This window comes from Dipteris shenzhenensis, chromosome 13, assembly GCF_047967505.1.
Source record: "Dipteris shenzhenensis isolate YYH24624 ecotype China chromosome 13, Dip_SZ_1.0, whole genome shotgun sequence".
NCBI classification, from domain to species: domain Eukaryota; kingdom Viridiplantae; phylum Streptophyta; class Polypodiopsida; order Gleicheniales; family Dipteridaceae; genus Dipteris; species Dipteris shenzhenensis.
Window position 1 is genome coordinate 30,469,053 of NC_141608.1, and position 19,636 is coordinate 30,488,688.

The following is a 19,636-nucleotide window of genomic DNA, read 5'->3' on the forward strand; positions in this document are numbered from 1 at the left end:
AGACGAAATATATGTCTAATAAATAAATCCGCCACTTGTGGGGCACTAACAGACTCTCTAGTTGAAATGAAGTGAGCCATCTTGGTTAGACGATCAACCACCACAAGGATAGAATCATACCCTCCTTGTGTCGTAGGCAGCCCTATAATAAAGTCCATGGAAATGCTCTCCCACTTACTTAGTGGTATTTCCAAGGGCTGTAAAAGTCCGGGTGGCTTCACCCGCTCGGCCTTACTTACCTGACACGAGAAACACTGTGTCACGTATTCATGAATATGCTTTTTCATCTTTGGCCAAAAGAAATCTCGTTTCACGAGATCATATGTCTTCTCGACCCCTGGATGTCCCGCACAGGGGCTATCATGGCATTGTCGAATGACCCTCTGCCTGAGATCATTCTGACTAGGTACTACAACCTTGCCATTTCTAACTAGCATACCATCCCTTATGGTATATCTTGCATAAGTTTGGCCTTTTCTAGATGCCGGGTCATCCTTTTCACTTTCCTCGGGTTTTAACACATGAGCTTTAGGCCACAAACTCTGGACAAACTCGTTCACTTTTTGAGTTTCTCTTATCTCGATCATTAGAGCACTCTCTAATACCGTGAAACTCAGGTTGTGCATAATGCGAGACAACGCATCAGCAACCTTATTGTCTTTTCCTCTTCGGTACCGAATCGTTAGATTAAATCCCTGCATGAGCTCTGCCCACCTAGCTTGGCGGCCCCTCAAGTCAGGCTGTTTACAAAAATGTTTCAGAGTATCATGATCCACATCCACATAAAACTCTGAACCATACAAATAATGCCTCCATGTTTTCAAAGCATGGATAACAGCATACAACTCCAATTCATGAGTTGGCGAATTCCTTTGAGAGGGAGAAAGCTTCTTGCTTTCAAAGGCTACTGGCCTTCCCTCTTGAAGGAGAACTGCTCCTACCGCAATGCCACTTGCATCGGTTTCTAGGAACAACGGTTTCTGGGGATCAACTATTTTTAACACCGGTCCTATGACCACAGCTTGTTTTATGGTGTTAAAACTTTCTTGTTGATTCTGTCCCCAAATAAAAGGTACTTTATCTGAGGTCAGATCAGTCAATGGCGATACTATTCCGGAATATCCTTTGATATGCCATCTATAAAACTGGACAAATCCCAAGAATGATCGCAACGCGGTCAGACTTTGAGGGATTGGCCAAGTTAGTATCGCAGCCACTTTCTTCGGATCCATTTCTACCCCCTGTGAAGTAATTATGAATCCTAAATACTCAAGCCTAACCATACACAGTATAGTTTTCTTTTTATTTACATAAAGACTGGCTTTCCTCAAAGTACTGAACACTACTCTTAAGTGTTCACGATGCTCAGTAAGACTTTTACTGAATATCAGGATATCGTCAATAAAATGTACTACGAACTTTCCGATATACGGACGTAGTAAATCGTTCATAAGCATGACGAAGGTCGCTGGAGCATTGGTAAGTCCAAAGGGCATTACCAAAAACTCAAAATGACCAAACCTGCTTCTGAAAGCGGTTTTATGCACATCCTCGGCTCTAATCCGGATTTGATGGTAGCCGCACTTAAGATCTATCTTACTGAAAATCACGGCTCCATGTAATGCATCTAGCAAATCATCAATCCGAGCCATCGGATACCTGTGCTTAGCAGTGATATTATTCAATGCTCTGTAATCTATACAGAGGCGAAACGTATCATCCTTTTTCTTCTTTAATATCACTGGCGAAGCAAAAGGTGAGAAACTTGGTTGAATCTGCCTCAACTTGAGGTATTCTTCCAGTTGTCTACGCACCTCCGCCTCTTCAGTAAAACTCATTCTATAGGGAGGTCTATTTACAGGTTCTGCTCCCGGGATTAGTTCAATCTTATGTTGAACTTTCCGCTCTGGAGGTAACCCATAAGGTAGTTCATCCCTAAAACATTCAGAGAACTCCTCTGTTATAAGATTAGCCAGCTTGGCCATCTCACCACTTTGCGTAACATCAGTGCTAGCCGAAGAATCATCAACCGGCTCTACCGATGCTGTGCAAAGGAATAAAAACTCTACTTGAGCTTTTCGAATTTCCATCATGGAAACCAACGGTCCCTGAGGTATATCTTTTTCACCTCGCAAGACATAAAGCACATCATTCATCTTGAATTGATATACGTGCTTTTTCCAATCAATGGCTGGATTCTTCCTAGAATGCCATGCCATACCCAGGGCTATATCTGCATGAGCAAGCTTGGTCATTTCAAAATCAAGCTTCTCAGCATAGTCCTGAATCCGAAGCTCCAACTGGGTAACCCTTTGGTCCCATACTTCAGTTGAACTTCCATCTGCCATCCTGACTGTATACGCATAGTCAGATGGACTTGTCTTTAATTTCAGCCTCTTCACGAGCTTGGAGTTAATCACATTGTGAGTTGACGCCGAGTCAAACAACACAATGACATCATGATTGGCCACTTGCCCTTTGATTTTAATTAACTCCGTATCATTAAAGGCTGTATACCCCGTTGCTGCGGGCTTAGATAGGATGTTATCAGGTGCACTCGTCACTAACTTAGCAACAGACACACATAACAAACAAGGTACTAACCTCTGAGAAGATCCCGCTAGCTGAATCTGCATCTCTTCCGCTCTGGGACTTCCTTGCATCTCCACGTCGCACTCTGAGATCACCATCTCAGCCATCCGACGATCTTTGTTACGTGGACAATCCTTCCACTGGTGAGGTTGAAGGCAACCAAAGCATAAGCCTTCTCTCCTCGCTTTTCCCTTTGTTCTGGGTTCAAGGGAGACTTAGACCAAGCCCGGGCTGCCATTGGGGTTGCCATGGCTGATAGGAGAGTGGACGCAAACTCTTGACCCTCCGTACAAATGGGGGAGGGGGGGTGGGGGTCAGTATATGTCTCATGAGTTTGCTGGTTTATTGGCAGCATTGGGCATTAGTCATCAATGCACGCCTCGTTACACCCCGCAATAGAATGGAGTCACAGAGCGGAGGAATCGGTCCATAATGGAATATGGCGAGGTGTATGCTTAAGGGAAAGCCTTGTACAAAGAGTCGATAGATGAACAGCCGTCACGTCAACTAGTGTGTTAAGAAAAGAGAAGTACATAGTACTTGTACCGAGACCCTAGGACTAAGTGTCCTAGGTGTCACATAGGAACAAGTGTCCTATGTGGCATAAAAGGCACAAAATAAACTAAGTGCCTATAACTATGCCTACAAGGCACATACCAGGGCCTATAGGGCATCACTAGAACTGGGAAAAGATGGCCTACAAACCCCCCTCCATGGTATGGGCTGAAGTATTCTGGAAACGTCTCAGAATATCTGGTATTTTCTGGTCATGGTGGCACATGTTGATCCAAAAGGATATAGCCACCTATGAATGTACAAGGTATGTTCCTCTTCACTCCAATGGTGGTACTTGGTTTAGGAGTTTCAGCCGGTCTCGCCTGCTTGGCTTGACCACTCGGCTGCGAACCACTCCCTCTACTAGCCCACTTCTTCTTAAACCCAGATTTCTTCGGATACCCATACTGGGTTCCGACCTGTGCAAACCCACTTGGCTTGCTGTCCTTGGCATCCTCGTAGTTCAGGGCTATAGCTATTGCATCATCTAACGTGTTCGTGTACTTAGCCCGAACTTCCATTTTTATTCGATCATTCAATCCAAATATGAAATCTTTCACTTGGATTGATTGAGGCAGGGGTTCGTCAACCTTCATTACACTCTCTCGAAACTTATCAGTGTATTCTGCCACTGATAAATTTCTCTGACGAAGGTTCCTATATTGATCACAAGCTCGGGATGCTTCGTCAGGAGGTAAGAAGTGTTTCCTGAACTCTCTTTTAAACCCCTCCCAGGTAGTGGATGCTATACCATCTTTTTGTTGTTTAATCCACCACCGATCCGCTGCCTCACTAAACATGTGGGTGGCCTCGCGGATCTTTTTGATGTCATTTCTGATTTCACAAATGGCGAATGCCTCGTCCCATTTGTGTAACCAGGTCTCAATGACATCGGAGCTACGGTCGTTCATCCGACCAGAATACTTTTTCGGTCTGTAATTGGCAATATTTGGCACTTTAGCCTCCCTAGGCTCGACCGTATGGACACTAGACTCCAGTTCCATTGGAGCCTTTCCCTTCTCTTCTCGAGAAGGTCTGGCAGACATACTCTGCATCGCTCTCCTAAGTTCGGACTGCCCTGCATTGGCCTGTAATTGCTGCACTAACAACTGTTGCAAGGCATCCTCCGGCAATGCAATCCTGCCAGATAAAGTGTGAGCTACTGGGCGCGATCCCTGCTGGGTCGGCCGGACTCCTGATTCACCAGGGTCCCTCCTGGAAGCCCCTTCTTCTGCCTCCATTCCGTTCAATGGGTGGTTTGTTTTGTTTTGATTTGGGGTTTTAAAAAAATAAAATAAAAATAAAAACACCACTTGCAAACTGTATTTACAGGCTGACACAATTCCGTGTACTAACAGTCTGGCACAATTCCCTATACTAGGGAATCCCTGCAATCCCACATTCACACCGATCAGGTATTTAACACAGGCATATATCTCAGATGGCGCTTTTCCCTATACTAGGGAATTTCCTGCAAACTGACTCTGATCGAAACACACATGCATACACACAGGCATAGTAACTGGAGACTCTGCTGTACAGAAATAATAGACTGCACAACCAAACTGAAATCTTATAACGAAGGAAAGTTTGGAAGCTCCACGCAATCTGAGTCCCCGAAGCTCGCTGGGTCGTTACTCCAGTCACTGCTTACAAGGAGGTTGCCCAGTGCTGGAGAACTCAGAGCACACGGGTGCCAAATCAGCAAATCACGGGCTAGTCAGCCTGAGCTGCGCCACCTCAGCGTTCCAAGCGGTGATAAGACGAGACGGATGACGTTCGTCCACCCTTTTCGTTCGACCAACGCCCTACGATGATCATGCACTGTCACGAACTCCCGCTGTCCGTCGTCACAGGCACACACCTCTCTTATTTTGTTATAGTTGCGGGATCACCAACAGCCCCCTCTCCTAGTTCGTGGACGTCGCAAATTACGAGCCGCTCCACCAAGGCTCCAGGTCTGCTGTCCATCAGTGCGTTACGGGATCTCCCTGCTCCCGAATTCCTGGCGTCAACGATTTTTTTTCCACACCTGCGCTTCACGTCTCCCGTGCCTGCCTGGGCTTTCCGTTGATCTGCGCAGCCACAAAGTACCACTGTCGAAGGATCTTACAGGAACCTTCCACTCCAACAGCAGCTTCAACGCCTGCGTCCTCGTAGATGATCTCCAAATTCGTCGAACGCCCGCATGGGATCTCCGTCAAGGTAGTCCAGCGCCCAACGACACGTAGGCCAATTGTCCGTCGTCCCGTCGCAGCATCACCCGGTTAGCCCGTTAGTTAGGCGCTCAGGCACTTCGACGATCTCGCTCCATCATTCACGTGAAGATCACCGTTGGGCGACTCGCCACCAACGCTCCACGCCTTTCCACTGCGTTGCAATTCTACTCTACGTTTGACGAAACGCACGAAAACCATCTCCCTCCACTTCGTAGCTTGGCTCTGATACCAATTGTCAAACACATAATCTAGTTCTCTACTTCGTATCACGGGAGTAGCACCATGTATATCCTCCCAGCCATATCTCGCTGAGGCTAACAAGCAAGCATAGATCTTCGTTCCAAAAATCTACGTGAATAATAATCTTCTCTTCTCTAGCCTCAACAAGCCCCAATTCCCTAGATAGATCTAGATGCCACATGTCATCCATATAGGGCCTTGCTAATGTAACATTCCACCCCTCTCTTGGGATGCATTAATTCCTTTGCCTCTAGGCACAATCATTGCACTAGGCCCTTGGCCTTAGATCTACCTAGTCCGGTGCTATCAGCCCTCACCTAGGACCTTGACATTAAATCCCTTCCGATCATTTACATGAAGCGCAAACACATATATTACAAAGATAGATCCTTTAAGGGAAATGTCGACTGATTCTTCCGAGGTCATGCTACCTCGGCTAGAGCGTAACACTGGCATTAATCATAGGGACTACGGCGGACTCTGTTCTTCCACATATCGAGATGGTCGAGACGTCAGTAGAGGCGTGGGTCACTCTGAAGGATCTGTACGAGACGGACAACACCTCCCGGATTTTGCTTCTTCAGCATCAACTCTACAATCTTGATATGGAAGAAGGAGATACGGTACATAGCCACTTGACGAAGGTCAAGGTGGTGAGGGATCAGCTGGCATCAGTTGGTCAGAAGATAGACTCATGCCATTTGGCCTTGATGGTACTGAGGAGATTACCTCGGAGTTTTAAGATATTTGTTACGACTGTGACAGCAGGACAGAGGACCAAACCTCTGACGTTTGAGGAGTTGGGTCCATTACTGCTACAGGAGGAAGCTCGGGAGAAGCTCTACAACGAGGACAAAGATGACAAGGCGATGCTGGCAAAGGATTACGCTGGCAAAGGAAAGGGCAAGCCTAACGATGGCAAGTCCAAGAAAAACAACTCTGATGATGATGAGACTTTGAAAAGGAAGAAGCAGAAGAAGTGCTTCTATTGTGATACGCTAGGACATTTTGCAAAGGACTGCAGAAAGAAAAAGGCGCATCGGAAAAACAAAAAGGAGTCCGACTCAGATTCAGAAGGAGAGGCCAAAGCAAATGTGGTAATCAAAGAGTTGTTCCTGGTGACATCACCGAGTGTTACCGAGGTCAGATATGTTGATCCAGAAATCATAGTGAGGATGTTTGACATAGAGATGTGGGTCGACGAGGAGTCAGATGCCTTTGTGAAGGTGAAGGACAGCATGGAGCGCTTGGTACCTTCCAGGTGCGTGGCTGTTGACACTAACACGAGGATGGATTCCATGGAGGGCCCTGGGGTCTCATGGTTAGATATGCTGGACTTCAGAAGGGGACAATAAAGGATTACACAGGCTCTTGGCGGGTGCCTCATTGAGGTACAGGGTTTGCTTCCAGAGCAAACATACAGGCAGTACAACAGTCTGGTATGTACTTGATATTTTGCATTTGAGCCTTCATAGCATGTTGTGGAAAGACTCTTCTCTTCATTTGTCTCAGGTGATACGAGATTGGAAGGAATTGGCTTTCTTCGAAGGCAGAAGGGGAAGTATTGGTGCTTCTTCAAATCTCGGACGCAGATTACTAGAAGGTGATGGACAAAGAGTATTGAAGCTAGAAGAGTACCTGCTTGAGAACTCAGCGAGAGTTCATGGTCCAGGTTATCTGGAAATATTCATTGGTTGCAGACCTTGCCAAAGGAAGGACGGGTTGAAACAGACCCTAAGAGCATGGTGTCTGGAAGACTCTAGGTTGTTCACTCATTATGAGGGGGACAACTGGAAGATCGTGACGGCTGGATTGCTTGAAGTCGGGAAGGTGACTGAAGATGGTGGTGCCAAGAGGTGCTACCAAAGATGGACCTGTGTACCAGGATGGTGTGCGGAAGCGGAACCAAACCTGGTGGAGTAGGAGCCACTGGATGAAAAGCCAGGAAAAGTCTTTGACACCGAAACGTTCCAGAGGACTACGACTAGGGAGTTATTGTAGCATCGTCATCGACGTGTTGTCATTGGGCCGAGATGTGTCGGTGAGAGGGGGTGTTGGAATGGTCACCTCCCCATCTGTAAGCCCCCATATGAGGAGAGCATGGGGGAGGTAGACAAGGGGATATTGGGGCTGCCACATGGGCAGCACACAGTTAGGGCAGAGGCTGCCACATGGGCAGCACACAGTCTGCCATGTGGGCAGCTGTCAAAACAGGAATGCATGGGCCTGCAAAAGAGGCGCACAGGTGGCAACATAGGCAGGCCGAAAGCGCCTGCATGGCGGGCTGTCTGGCAGAAGAGATGACGCAGAAGGGCGGGGCAGACCAGCAGATTAGGTCGGCCACATGGAGGCCAGGCGGAGCAGCAAATGGGGCTGCCAGTGGGCAGTGGCATGCCTTATATAGGGCTGAGCCCCTGCCTTGATTGGAGGGCTAAAGGCCCTAGAAGTGTGGGCCCAAAAGGCCCCGGGTTGTGAGCCCTTATAGGGCTGGACCAGCCACAGACTGGTCGGCCAGTTTGCTGCAGGCTGGTCGGTGTTTTTGCCAGCCCCTTGGGGCCTATAAAAGCAGAGGCTCTTGGCCTCATTTATCATCACTTGCAGCAGCAGTTCAGGGAGGAGCAGGAGCAGCAGAACAGGCACCTGTGGGCCTCTATCTAGGAGGATTCAAGTGGGCTGTAGAGCTGCAGACCTAGCTCAGAGTGCTGCCCACCTAGGCTGGTGCAAAGACAGCAAGGTGGAAGGGATCTAGATGAATAGTCTACAGAAGCTCGAGGTGGAGCACGCGGGCTGGAGTCTAGAGATAGCTGGCAGATAGGAGAAGGACCTTGTGGTAAGATCAGAGGACCACACTGGATCTATCTATTTTGTATTGTGTCCATAGCTTTGGATGGAAATATATTATTAAGGTGGTTTCTCTATTTGGCTGGTTCATTGTCTATTGATGAGTCTGCACATCTATTTTATGCACATAAGTTAAGAAGTTTGTGATTCCACACCCCACACGCACACTGTGTGAGCTCGTGGGCATTACTATGAGTCTTCCGTTGTGCGTACCCTCTGTTGGGTAATTTCTAACAAGAACTTGTAGCTGCTCCACCCTGACCCACTTTGTATTCGACAACTCTGGCCCCCGGCATGGACTGCCATACATCCCTGCTGGGCAAACCAAGGAGTCAAAAAGCAACCCTTTGGTCCGTGGATCCTGAAAGTGAGCGGAAGCACTGCCTCTCTAGTCTAGCCAATGAAGCATATCCTCTGCTCAGGCGTGCATGCATCGCGAGTCTCATAGTGAAGATGGGTCCGGAAAAGACAACCCCAAGATAAGTGTATGATGAAACTACCTCGACAGGGGACCGATCAAATGCGAAATGCTCCTGGCGCATGACGGCTCAAGATGTATTGAAGATCATAACCTTGGTTTTACCCAAGTTGACCTTCAAATCATGAGACTCACAAAAGGACTGTAGTGCGTCAAGGTGTCTCTGGAGCTCCTCAATCCTCTGATGAGGAAGACAACAGAGCCACGTCATCTGCGTAAAGCAATATCCGGATCAGCGTGCCCGCGAGAGAGCAACCTACCCCCCCTGTGTCTGCATCACTGTCTCGAGCTCGTCAATGTAGAGGCCAAACAAGGTAGGTGAGAGAGAGAGAGAGAGAGAGAGAGAGAGAGAGAGCCCACCTCACACACACCAAATTTGAAAGGAGAGAGAGAGGTGAGAGAACTACAAGTGGTCTCAGGAAAAACCCCCAATGCGGTGTGAAAACCTCTGCTATAGATGTTGGGAATTTAGAGGTCACCTCCCCGTCTGTAAGGCCCCATATGAGGAGAAAGAAAGAAAGTCTATTAACGTCCACCAAAAGGTCTATGGGACAGCAAGAAACCCTCTAGTACATTTGCTTTAGGCAGGGCACATGGCAGCTCCCAAGGAGTGCAAAAAGCCACCCACATTATTTAGAATACCTACATGATAGTTTGGAAGAGTAAAAAACCATACATCAGTTTAAGACAGAGAGTCTTTTGGTTTTGATTTGAACTCGCTGATTAGTGCCATGCCTTCACAGTAAACTGCCCATTTTCTATGCATCAGTTTAAGACTGATAGCATTGGGGGGGTGAACCTAGGGTTTGAGGGAGTGCCACATGGGCAGCATCCTGGCTGCCATGTGGGCACTAATTAGACAACAAGAGAAAGGTGTCTGGGACTGCGACATGGACAGCAAACAGGCTGTCATGTGGGCAGCACAAGGAAAAGCAAGTACCTGGCCATCAAGGACTGGCTGGAGCCAAGATTGCGCAAAGAAACAGGCCTGGAACAAGAGGCACTGACGTCAGCCATGGTATGGGACAGTACGGAGGCATGGCGCATCTGACATTCTGACAGTCACACAGGGGTCCACATATCTAATCTCAGCAGCACACGGAGTGGCCACCAAGAAAAGTTCTCCTATCGTCACCTGAGCTGACTCCTCTGCTCTGAGCTGGCACCCTTCTTCTTCTTATCAGCCTTCTTCTTTTTGCAATCTTTCACGAAATGTCTCGGCTCATCGCAGGAGAAGCACTTTCTTTCATTCTGTCTCTCCTTGTTGTCTTCATCTGAAGAGTCCGTTCCGTTGTCAGATTTGGGCTTGCCTTTACCAGGCTTACCCTTGCCCTTGCCTTTGCTCCTGTCCTGAGCTATTAGTGCCTTGTCATCCTTATCAGTACCATTGTATTTCTTTTCCCGAGCTTCTTGCTGCAGTAGTAATGGGACCAGCTCCTCGAAAGTCATTGGCGTCGTCCTGTAGTCATCGTAGTCACAAAACTACCATAGCGTTGGGGAGAACAGCCTTGCCATCTTGGTCGAGCTCGTCCTTTGACCAACAACTGCCGCCAATTGATCGCGCACCACATTCATCTTGGTGGTGTGTTCCTGTACCGATTACCCTTAATCCATACTCATGCTGCACAGCTCTCCAAGATTCTCGCCTCATTATTGAGCCCGTACATATCCATCAATGTCGTCTAGGCCTTGAAAGAAGTGTCCGCCATCTAAATATGTGGCAGCACCATATCCGCCATCGTACCTACTATGATAGGCAAGGCTTCCGCATCCCGGATATGCCATGCTCTCACTAGTATAGTGTCCGTTGGTGTTGTCACCGCCGCCGAGGTTGATGTGGTTGGAGTAGCCACAATGCCTTGAGGTATCAGTTCCGTCCTTGTCTCCACAATCCCTTACGACTCCATGAACACCAAGTGGCTCCCCTTCATTTTCCACAGTGGGTAGTTGGTTCCGTCGTGCTTGCCTGTCTCACCAAAATTTGGGATCTGGTATCTATTGGCCTTGATAATGAACTGAAATAGGAAAAGGGTTTAGAGTGTCGTACACCTATCTGAACTTGAGCCTCCCACCTGGGTACAATCCTTCAGGCGTCTACCTAAACCTGAGCCTCCCGTCTAGGTACAATCCTTCATACACCAAAGCTAATTCCTCCGAGTAAATGAATCAAGGTTGTTCTTCAGCAATGTCCTTGCCTTGATACCATGTTAAGAAAACTGGAATCCCACCAGAGGGTATCCCGCAGCGGAAGATTGATAGATAACCCAGGAATTACACCACCTCTATCTAGCATGTTCAAAGGCTATCTGTAGGGCCCATAGCCCCTGCCATATAGGTGCAGCTTGGTGCTTGGAGGACTTCAGGCTGTTCACCTATCATGAAGGGGACAATTGGAGAATGTTGGTACCTGGAGAGCTCGAGTTTAGGGGCAGGTTTGTGACTGAAGGTGGCGGTGCCATCAGGTGCTGCCAAATATGGACATGTGTACCAAACTGGTGTGCAAAAGCGGAACCGGACGTGGGAGAGTTGGAGCCACTGGTTGAAAAGCCAGAGAGAGACTATGACGACACCAGACTGTTCTAGAGGGCTACGACAAGGGAGCTATTGGAGCATCTTCATCGACGGATTGGTGTTGGGCTAAGATAGGTCGGTGAGAGGGGGTGTTGGAAATATAGAGGTCACCTCCTGTCTGTAAGCCGCGATATGAGGAGAGCATTGGGAGGGTGAACCTAGAGTTTGAAGGAGTGCCACATGGGACAGCATCTTGGCTGTCATGTGGGCACTATTTAGACAACAAGAGAAAGGAGTTTGGGGCTGCCACATGGACAGCAAACAGGCTGTCATGTGGGCAGCACAAGAAAAAGCATGTACCTCGCCATCATGGACTGACTGGAGCCAAGATTGTGCATAGAAACAGGCTTGGAACAAGAGGCGCTGATGTCAGCCATGGTACAGGACAGTACGAAGGCATGGTGATGGCAGTATGGAGCTTTTGCGAGGTGTTCAGGACCGGGTAAAGTCCTGGAAAGAGGCTGGACCAGTAGATCTGAGATGTGTCTATATGACAGGGGCTATGGGCCCTGCAGATAACCTTGTCCAGTTTGTGGACGGATGCATATATATTTGTCTCTGAGCACAATCTATTTGCCAGTCTGCATATACACATGAATGTTATGAAGTACACACACTCGATGAAGCTTGATTCCATAGTGAAACGCTTCCGCGTGTAATTCTTGGGTTATCTATCAGCACTGCTGCGGGATACCCTCTTCTGGGACTTCAATTTATTGTTATAGCAAGTCTGTGCCTGCAAGTACTTGCAACAAAGCTGAGTACTCGGCACTCATTTTTGGGCTACAAAAGGCCAAGCAACTTGAGGTGCAAGGAGATTCTCAACTCGTGTGTGAACAAGTTAGCGGAAGGTGGAAGGTGCGGAGCGAAGGCTTGGTTCCACGACATCAACAAGCATTGGAACTTTGCAAAACAATTTGAAGAGGTAAAAATTCAGCATATTGCTTGAGCTCAAAATTTAGTTGCTGATTTCTCGACACGTGAAGCTTGTACTTTAATCACGCATGAAACGAGTGGAAGTACCACCCCAATAAAGCCGCAAGCCACGAATGAGGGTGATCATTTGTAAGGAATGCAAAAGTTGTGGGCATCATGAAACTAAGTGTTGGGCATATTTGGTACGAGTTTATTGACTTCGGAAGATCATCAGAATGGTTCTTAAGGACATTGCTTAAAAGAAGGATGCTAAATCGCACACCCCTTGAAGAAATAGCATGGCGACTATAAGAACTAGAAGAAGCTGAAGGTGATGTGTAAGCTCTCCAACTGTTGACATTTGTCATGGCATTCTTGTTTGCCTTGATGAACAACCTCATACAGCGCCGTGTCTCTAACTCTCGTCTGTAAAGATGGATGCAATATCATGCCTCGACCAATAAGGCTTGGTCTTTTTAAGATTGTCTATGAGCTATTCTATGCTGAAGATTCTTCTCGTATAGCATTTCACAATACACGAGTCACACCCTACCCTGCCTATGTGTGCTTTGTGGATGTATCTTCACTTGATTTTCAGTTCAAGCTACCTCTTTCCATTGTTTGCCAATAGATAAGCCTTATTTCGCCTCTCTTTTTTATTTTCCAAGCATGGCTGACATTCCCGTGTTCTGTGGTCGGGTTGAGAAAAATCCAAATAAGTATCTTGTGGCCTTCAAGCGCCGTTGTGTTTCTCTTAGCTTTCTTATTGAAGATAGATGGTTGTTGGTTCTTCCCACATTTCTAGAGGGTTTGACTCAAGTGTGGTACGAGAAGCAGGCCGAAGACGTTCGCCAAAGTTGGCGGAGCTTGACATCAGCTATGATCGAGTATTTCGGTAAAGAAGAGAAGCCGGAGAATGTGTACATGCAGGTGGTAAAACTGAAGCAGTTAGAAGGTGAGACGGCGCGTTGATATGTGGATCGAGTGGCGGTGCTCCTGGATCGTTTAATTGCCACGCAAGAGGACAACGCCATATTTCGAGCTGGAATGACTCAGCATGTGCTGGGCTACCTTGTAGCAAGAGCAAGTGATGAATTCCGTCTCAAGCTTAAATAGGAGAATCTAGAAACCATGGTGCTAGCACATGAGATTGCTTAAAAGTTTGATAAAGTTCAATCTGACCCCGCTTCAAAGAAGACGGTTGTTCCTCCGCAACCTCCTCAATTCTTGCAACACCTGGGGGGTCCAACTCAGGGGCATACCCCCACTCCCCATCAAGGATGTACCCACCGCCTCTGCTTGAAATGTATGGTCCTCCCTTAGATGCTTACCCTCAACAAGGTGTATATTCTCACTCCCCGTCTGGAAGATTTTTTCAGCCTCGCCCACGAGCCCCCCTCCTTCCTACTCTCTCGACTCCTCCTGCTAAAGAACCCGGAGTGAATGACCTAGCCAAGACCCTGAACGATCTTCGGCTTGAGGTGGTAGGCATCAGAAATCAAGCCAATCGCCCTCCAGGAGAATGTGCCAATGTTGTGTGCTACGAGTGCTACCAGAAGAGTCATTATCGTACCGAATGTCCCAATATTCCAAGGGTGAATCTTCTAAGTGGATTAGGCACTGAGGATTTTGACGTAGAGGTCCTTGATCTCGAGAAGAGAAGTCGTACCACCTCGGACTCCTCTCCAAACCGTGGACTGGGCGCCCCAAGAAGAAGGTGTTCTTCTCAGAGCCCTCAGATGCTGAGATGGCAGACTCACCAACAGTGAAGACTAAAAGATCTCGTAGGAGTAAGTGGTCGCCTTTGGAGTTTCCTATCGGCTCAGGGCAAGAAGACTATTCCGTCGTTCAAGACCTTGCTCATCGGTCTTTGAGCATTACACTTCCTCAACTAATACCATTATGCCCTAAGGTGAGACGTGAGCTGCAGCAAGGGCTCTTAACAAGGAGGAGCAAGAAAAAGGAAAAGGTACGAGAGATTTCTGTTGGTGCAGAGACGAGACACACGAGGAGAGAGCAAGCACAAAAAGCAAAATGATTGATAGATTAGATGTGACTAAATGATAAAATTAGAATTGTGGAGGAGGATGTGCTTAAAGCCACATTTGCCACGCTCTAGGGGACGTTTGCATTCAAAGTAATGCTATTTGGCCTCACCAATGCTCTTGCTACCTTTCAAAGATTTATGCAGATGGTGTTTGCTCCTTATTTGGGGGTTTTCTTGGAGGTGTTTTTAGATGATTTCTGTATATTCTTGGCACGGAAGGAGTGCGTCATGAAGGTTAGGTTGGCTTTCCAAAGGATCAATGATGTGCCGAGAAGGAGCACGTCATGAAGGTTAGGTTGGCCTTCCAAAGGGTTAATGATGCAAATGGCAGCCTCAACCTTGATAAATGCACCATTGGAGCCACTCAAGGAAGGTTACTAGGACATATTGTGTCATCCGAGGGCGTCAAGCTTGATCCCGAGAAGGTAGAAGCTATCCTCAAGCTCTCCTCGCCAACAACCAAATGTCAGGTACGCTCATTTTGTCAACCTAGTAGGATACTATCGCCACTTCATTGATCAATATGGTGCTTTGATGCGACCCATGACGATGCTATTAAAAGATGGGGTTGATTTCTCTTGGGATGAGGATTGTGATCATGGATTTGTACAAATCAAGAGTGCTCTGGCTTCAGAACCCATTCTACGCAATCTTGATTGGTTAAAGACTTTCTATATCAATCCTGGGTTTGGTGAGCACACTTTAGCGGGTATTCTTCTTCAGCAAGGGGAGGATCGGTTCATGTATCCTATTTGATTTGCTTCTCGACAATTGCTCGAAACTGAATGATGCTACTTTGAAGCTGAGAAGCATGCCTTGTCTTTAGTGTTCTGCATTGAGAAATTTAAGCATTATGTGGCTGGAAAGTTCTTCATTATAATCTCTAGCAATGGTTTTGCAAAGTAGGTTCTTCAATCACTAAATCCCATGGGCCGGTTGGCCAAATGGTTGGCAGTTTTACAAGAATATGAATTTTCTTTCAAAATTGTAAAAGGGGGTTGTTCCAACTTGAAGAATGCTTTGATTGATTTAGAGGAGTGCCTCGATGTAACCCTTGTAGCGGCCATAGAAGTTGGGGATCCATGGTATGGTGGTATCTACAGATTTCTGACCGCTTTCTCCGTTCCTCCAAAAAGTACTAGCTATGAGAGAGAAAATCCGTAGGGATAGTAGGTGCTACACTTTCTTTGATGGGGTGTTGTACCGTCAAGGCATGGATGGGATATACTAAGACGGGCCATTGATGCAGATGAAGTACCTAAGGTATTGAAGCATTATCATGATGGAATTTGTGGAGGTGACTATGCCGGTGACTATACAACTATTGGCTGACCTTGTTTAAGAATGTCACTATGTATTTCAAAACTTGTGAACCATGCCAATTCTTTGGTAGGAAGGATTTTTGTGTTGGGCAACATCATCCAGTAATGTCCATCCATCCGTTTCAGAAGTGGGGAATAGATTTTGTCGGGCCCTTGCCCATGACTGCCTGCAAAAAGAAGTATCTTTTGGTAGCCACTCAGTATGTTACTAAGTGGGTCGAAGCTATTGCCCTCCCCGTTACAAATGATAAGGCAGTTTCAAATTTCATATTTGAACGTATCTGCACAAGGTTTGGGACACCCATGGAAATAGTATCTGACCATGGGAGTCCATTCATGGATCGCATGGCTATTGATCATCACACTTCTAACATCTATTATCCAGCATCTATGGGACAAACGGAGCGGACCAACGGCCTCCTTTGTAAATCCATGGGAAAAATGGCCATAGGGAACAGGAGCCAATGGGATCAGAAGGTCATTGAAGCCATGTGGGCTTACAACATCACCCATAAAACGTCTACATGTCACACTCCTTTTGAGTTGGTGTACAGTACTGAGGCAATTTTACCACTAGAGATAGAGATTCTGGCCTTGAGATTGGCACAAGAACAGAGGATGACACTAGATGAATATGTAGAGGCGAGGTTGGTATAACTTGAGAAGTTAGATGAAACCCAACGCCTTACACTACATCAAACAGAGATCCAAAAGAATCGACAAAAGGCCCGCTTGGATGCTAAGATTCGTAAGGGATGGGAAAGACACTTTGCTGAGGGGGATGTTGTGCTATGCTTTGATAACAGATTGGACCACCAAATGGATAAAAAGTTCCTTCCACTGTGGACCGGTCCATATAAAGTCATCAAGGAATGTAGCAATGGGTCTGTACAAGTTCAGGAGCTGCATGTAAGGTCACGAGGGTCCTCACAAGGTCTTTTGCAAGACTTGAGCTCTAGACACCTTCTACTATACATGGCCCTTGCAGCTGCTCAGAGTCTCTTATAAATTCTCAATCATTTATGGTAAGGTAATGGTCTTGATTATAACCGTTTCCTAGTATCTTCCCAAAAAATGACTAGATGGGTCCAATCACCTAAGCTAGAGTCAAGATTTCATGAGCCATGGAGGGCTTGGTGCTACCATTAGTGTTGATATGATAGTTAGACTATTACATTGCTTAAAGCATTGCGGGAGAAAGATGGAGTCACATATGATGTCCTTTTTTAGACTACAAAGAACAACGCCATACAAATGATTCAGTGAGCCTCAGGTACTCAACTGATGCATGAATCATGATTAAAATTCTATATGAGATTGACCACTTGACTAGAATCATAAATTTGTGCAACTCCTCAATCTAGTTGAGGGAGAGGAGTTTCTAATCAAGGTCAAGTTCATATGAGATTAATTGGTCTCCTTAGGTGAAGATTTAGATGCAAAGGATTTGGCAAGTTTATGCTAATAAGGCTCCCACGGCTATCAAGGGTTAGTTGCTCCATCGACTAATTGTCAAGAGTTGCTTGGAGCTGTGATCCTCATAAAAGAGATGCAATGGAGGTTGGACGAAGGCGACAACAATACCAAGGCACTCAATCACCAAGCAAAGCAAGAGTTTAGGGAAACCAAGAGCTTCAAGGATGACCAGCAAGGTGGTTCTTTAGAGTCTTCCAATAAGGAGAAGGTCAAGTGCTTTTATTACAACAAGACACGCCACTCCACCAAAGAGTGCAAAAGAAGGCAATCGGCAAGGATAATACCAAAGAACCCAAAGATGTGACCAGGTCGATTAGCAATCTTCATCACCATTGAAGAGGTACACATTTGGACAAATGTGGTGTTTAATCTAGCTAATGTGTGGTATGTGGATGGTGGTGCCTTTTGGGATATGACATTAGAGAGTGTGATCAAGTCTTTTGATTTGGTAGAATCGCATCACAATGGGAGACAACTCTAGGTGCCCATTGAAAGGGACCCTTTGTAATTGGCCTAGATGAAACCAAGTTTTCTTGCGAAGTCTTACAATAATTTTCTTTCAAAGTATGATATGAAGCTTGAGTTTCAACGTTTGTAACATGCTGGGCTGGAACTCAATTAGTGTATAGATTAAGTCATCCAAAAGAGAAGTTCTTCTCAGTTTACATCGAGTATACCTTCCTCTTTGAGTTCCCATATGAATGCGTCCATCGGTTTTGATATGTCTCGAATAGGGTTGATGATGACACCTTGTGGTTCCTCTAGCATGTTGTGGAGGTAACCTTGAATGTTATAATGAGCCCATTTACTGATTGTCGCATTCAACATTGTAATATGTGATGATGGACCCTGTTGCCAAATGTCCTTCTTCTAGAAAGTAAATGGTACCATTTGGATCACTTTTGTCAACATTCTTTTCCATTTTGATAGTGGCATAAATTGTAGGTGCCTAAGGTTAAGGGAACTATCCACATGAACCCTCCTCAGTTGGTAATCAATATCCTAAAGAAATGGAGGCTTAGGGATCTTTGTGGCATTGATAAAGATAAGCTAAGCTGGTCATTGTTAAGGGTGTGATCAATCTAGCATCTCAGACCAAACCAAACTCCAACAAGTGGCATGAGAGGTATCAGCATCTGAGTCTGGAGACCATAGTTGCGAACAAACTCATTTGCAAGTTTAGGCAAACGTCTGCTAAAATCGTGTTTGCAACCTGTAAAATTTTTAGCATGCAAAGTTGGAGCTTTGGTGAGTATTGGCCACTCAATGAGTCATGAATTCCACGCTCTGCTTGGCAAATCGCAGGCTTCATCCCCACTTGAAGTTTGGGTATTGCATTTGTCGATGTGGCTTGAGTTTTCATTCTATGGCATACTTTTGATGTAGGAATCTTAGTTGTACAGGGGATACAAGGCTGAGAACACATTAAATTCGTGAATGTCTTATGCTGTTTGTTCTTACATTTTGCCCTATGTTTGCAAGTCCTGAATTTGATAATTTAAACTTAAAATTCGCATGTAATGAGTGTATGAATCCTTAATTAACTTATATAAAGCTAAAAAGACTGCATGTATTTTACTATGTCCACGTTTGTTTCAACTAGGGTCTGCATGCAAACGTTCGCGAACGTCTAAAAAATGCAACATTTACACCTTGCAAAGGTTTTCTTGCAACGATGGTGGAGACACGGTCCAAAGATGCAAGCAGTGGAAGATGTACTGACCATCCGTACTTAAAATTCTTGCATGATGAGCGAGTTTAGTGCAGCAGTTGGTCCTCAGCTCAACAGCAGCCCCTTGGCTTACCACCAAGGAGGACCTTCAATTGCATTCATTTGTACTTCTAGCCCTAGTGGCTTAGTTGTATTCTTTGTGCATTTGGTGGTGCCAAGGTCAGATGTAATAAAGCATTGGCTAGCATACATGCAAGTCTCACTGCTTTGACTTGTAGTCCACATGCATACGTCGGGCACATTGAAGAAGCAGAAGAGAACTCATTTTAAAGGTGTGTGTGAGTATTGCGATGGATTCTACACTCTGCTACAAACTTGGGATCTTGCGTCTAGGCAAGCTCACCAGTGCAAAGAAGTGAGTCTCAAGCTCATTGTTCACTGCTGTGACTAGTAGTCCACATGCATATGTTGGGTACACTCTGCAACAAAACTTGGGATCTTGGGTCTAGGCAAGCTCACCAGTGCAATGAAGTGTGTCTTAGGTTTATTGCTCTTTGGACAACTACAAATCTAGACAGGTGGCAACTGGGTGCACACAAGCAGACAGATTCGACTGCTAGGAAACACTTTGGACAACAAAAATGACAACCATTTGGACATTCCTTTCCATAGCTGCACATCACGATGGCTGGTGGTACTTCAGATGAA

The 19,636-nt window shown here is 46.2% G+C and overlaps 1 protein-coding gene across 2 annotated transcripts in view; it reads left to right on the forward strand.

Moving 5' to 3' along the window:
• LOC147895280 (pseudouridine synthase and archaeosine transglycosylase (PUA) domain-containing protein) overlaps positions 1-19,636 on the forward strand; it is an 80,055-nt gene that overhangs the window by 40,794 nt on the left and 19,625 nt on the right. The gene's annotated exons all lie outside the window — the stretch shown is intronic.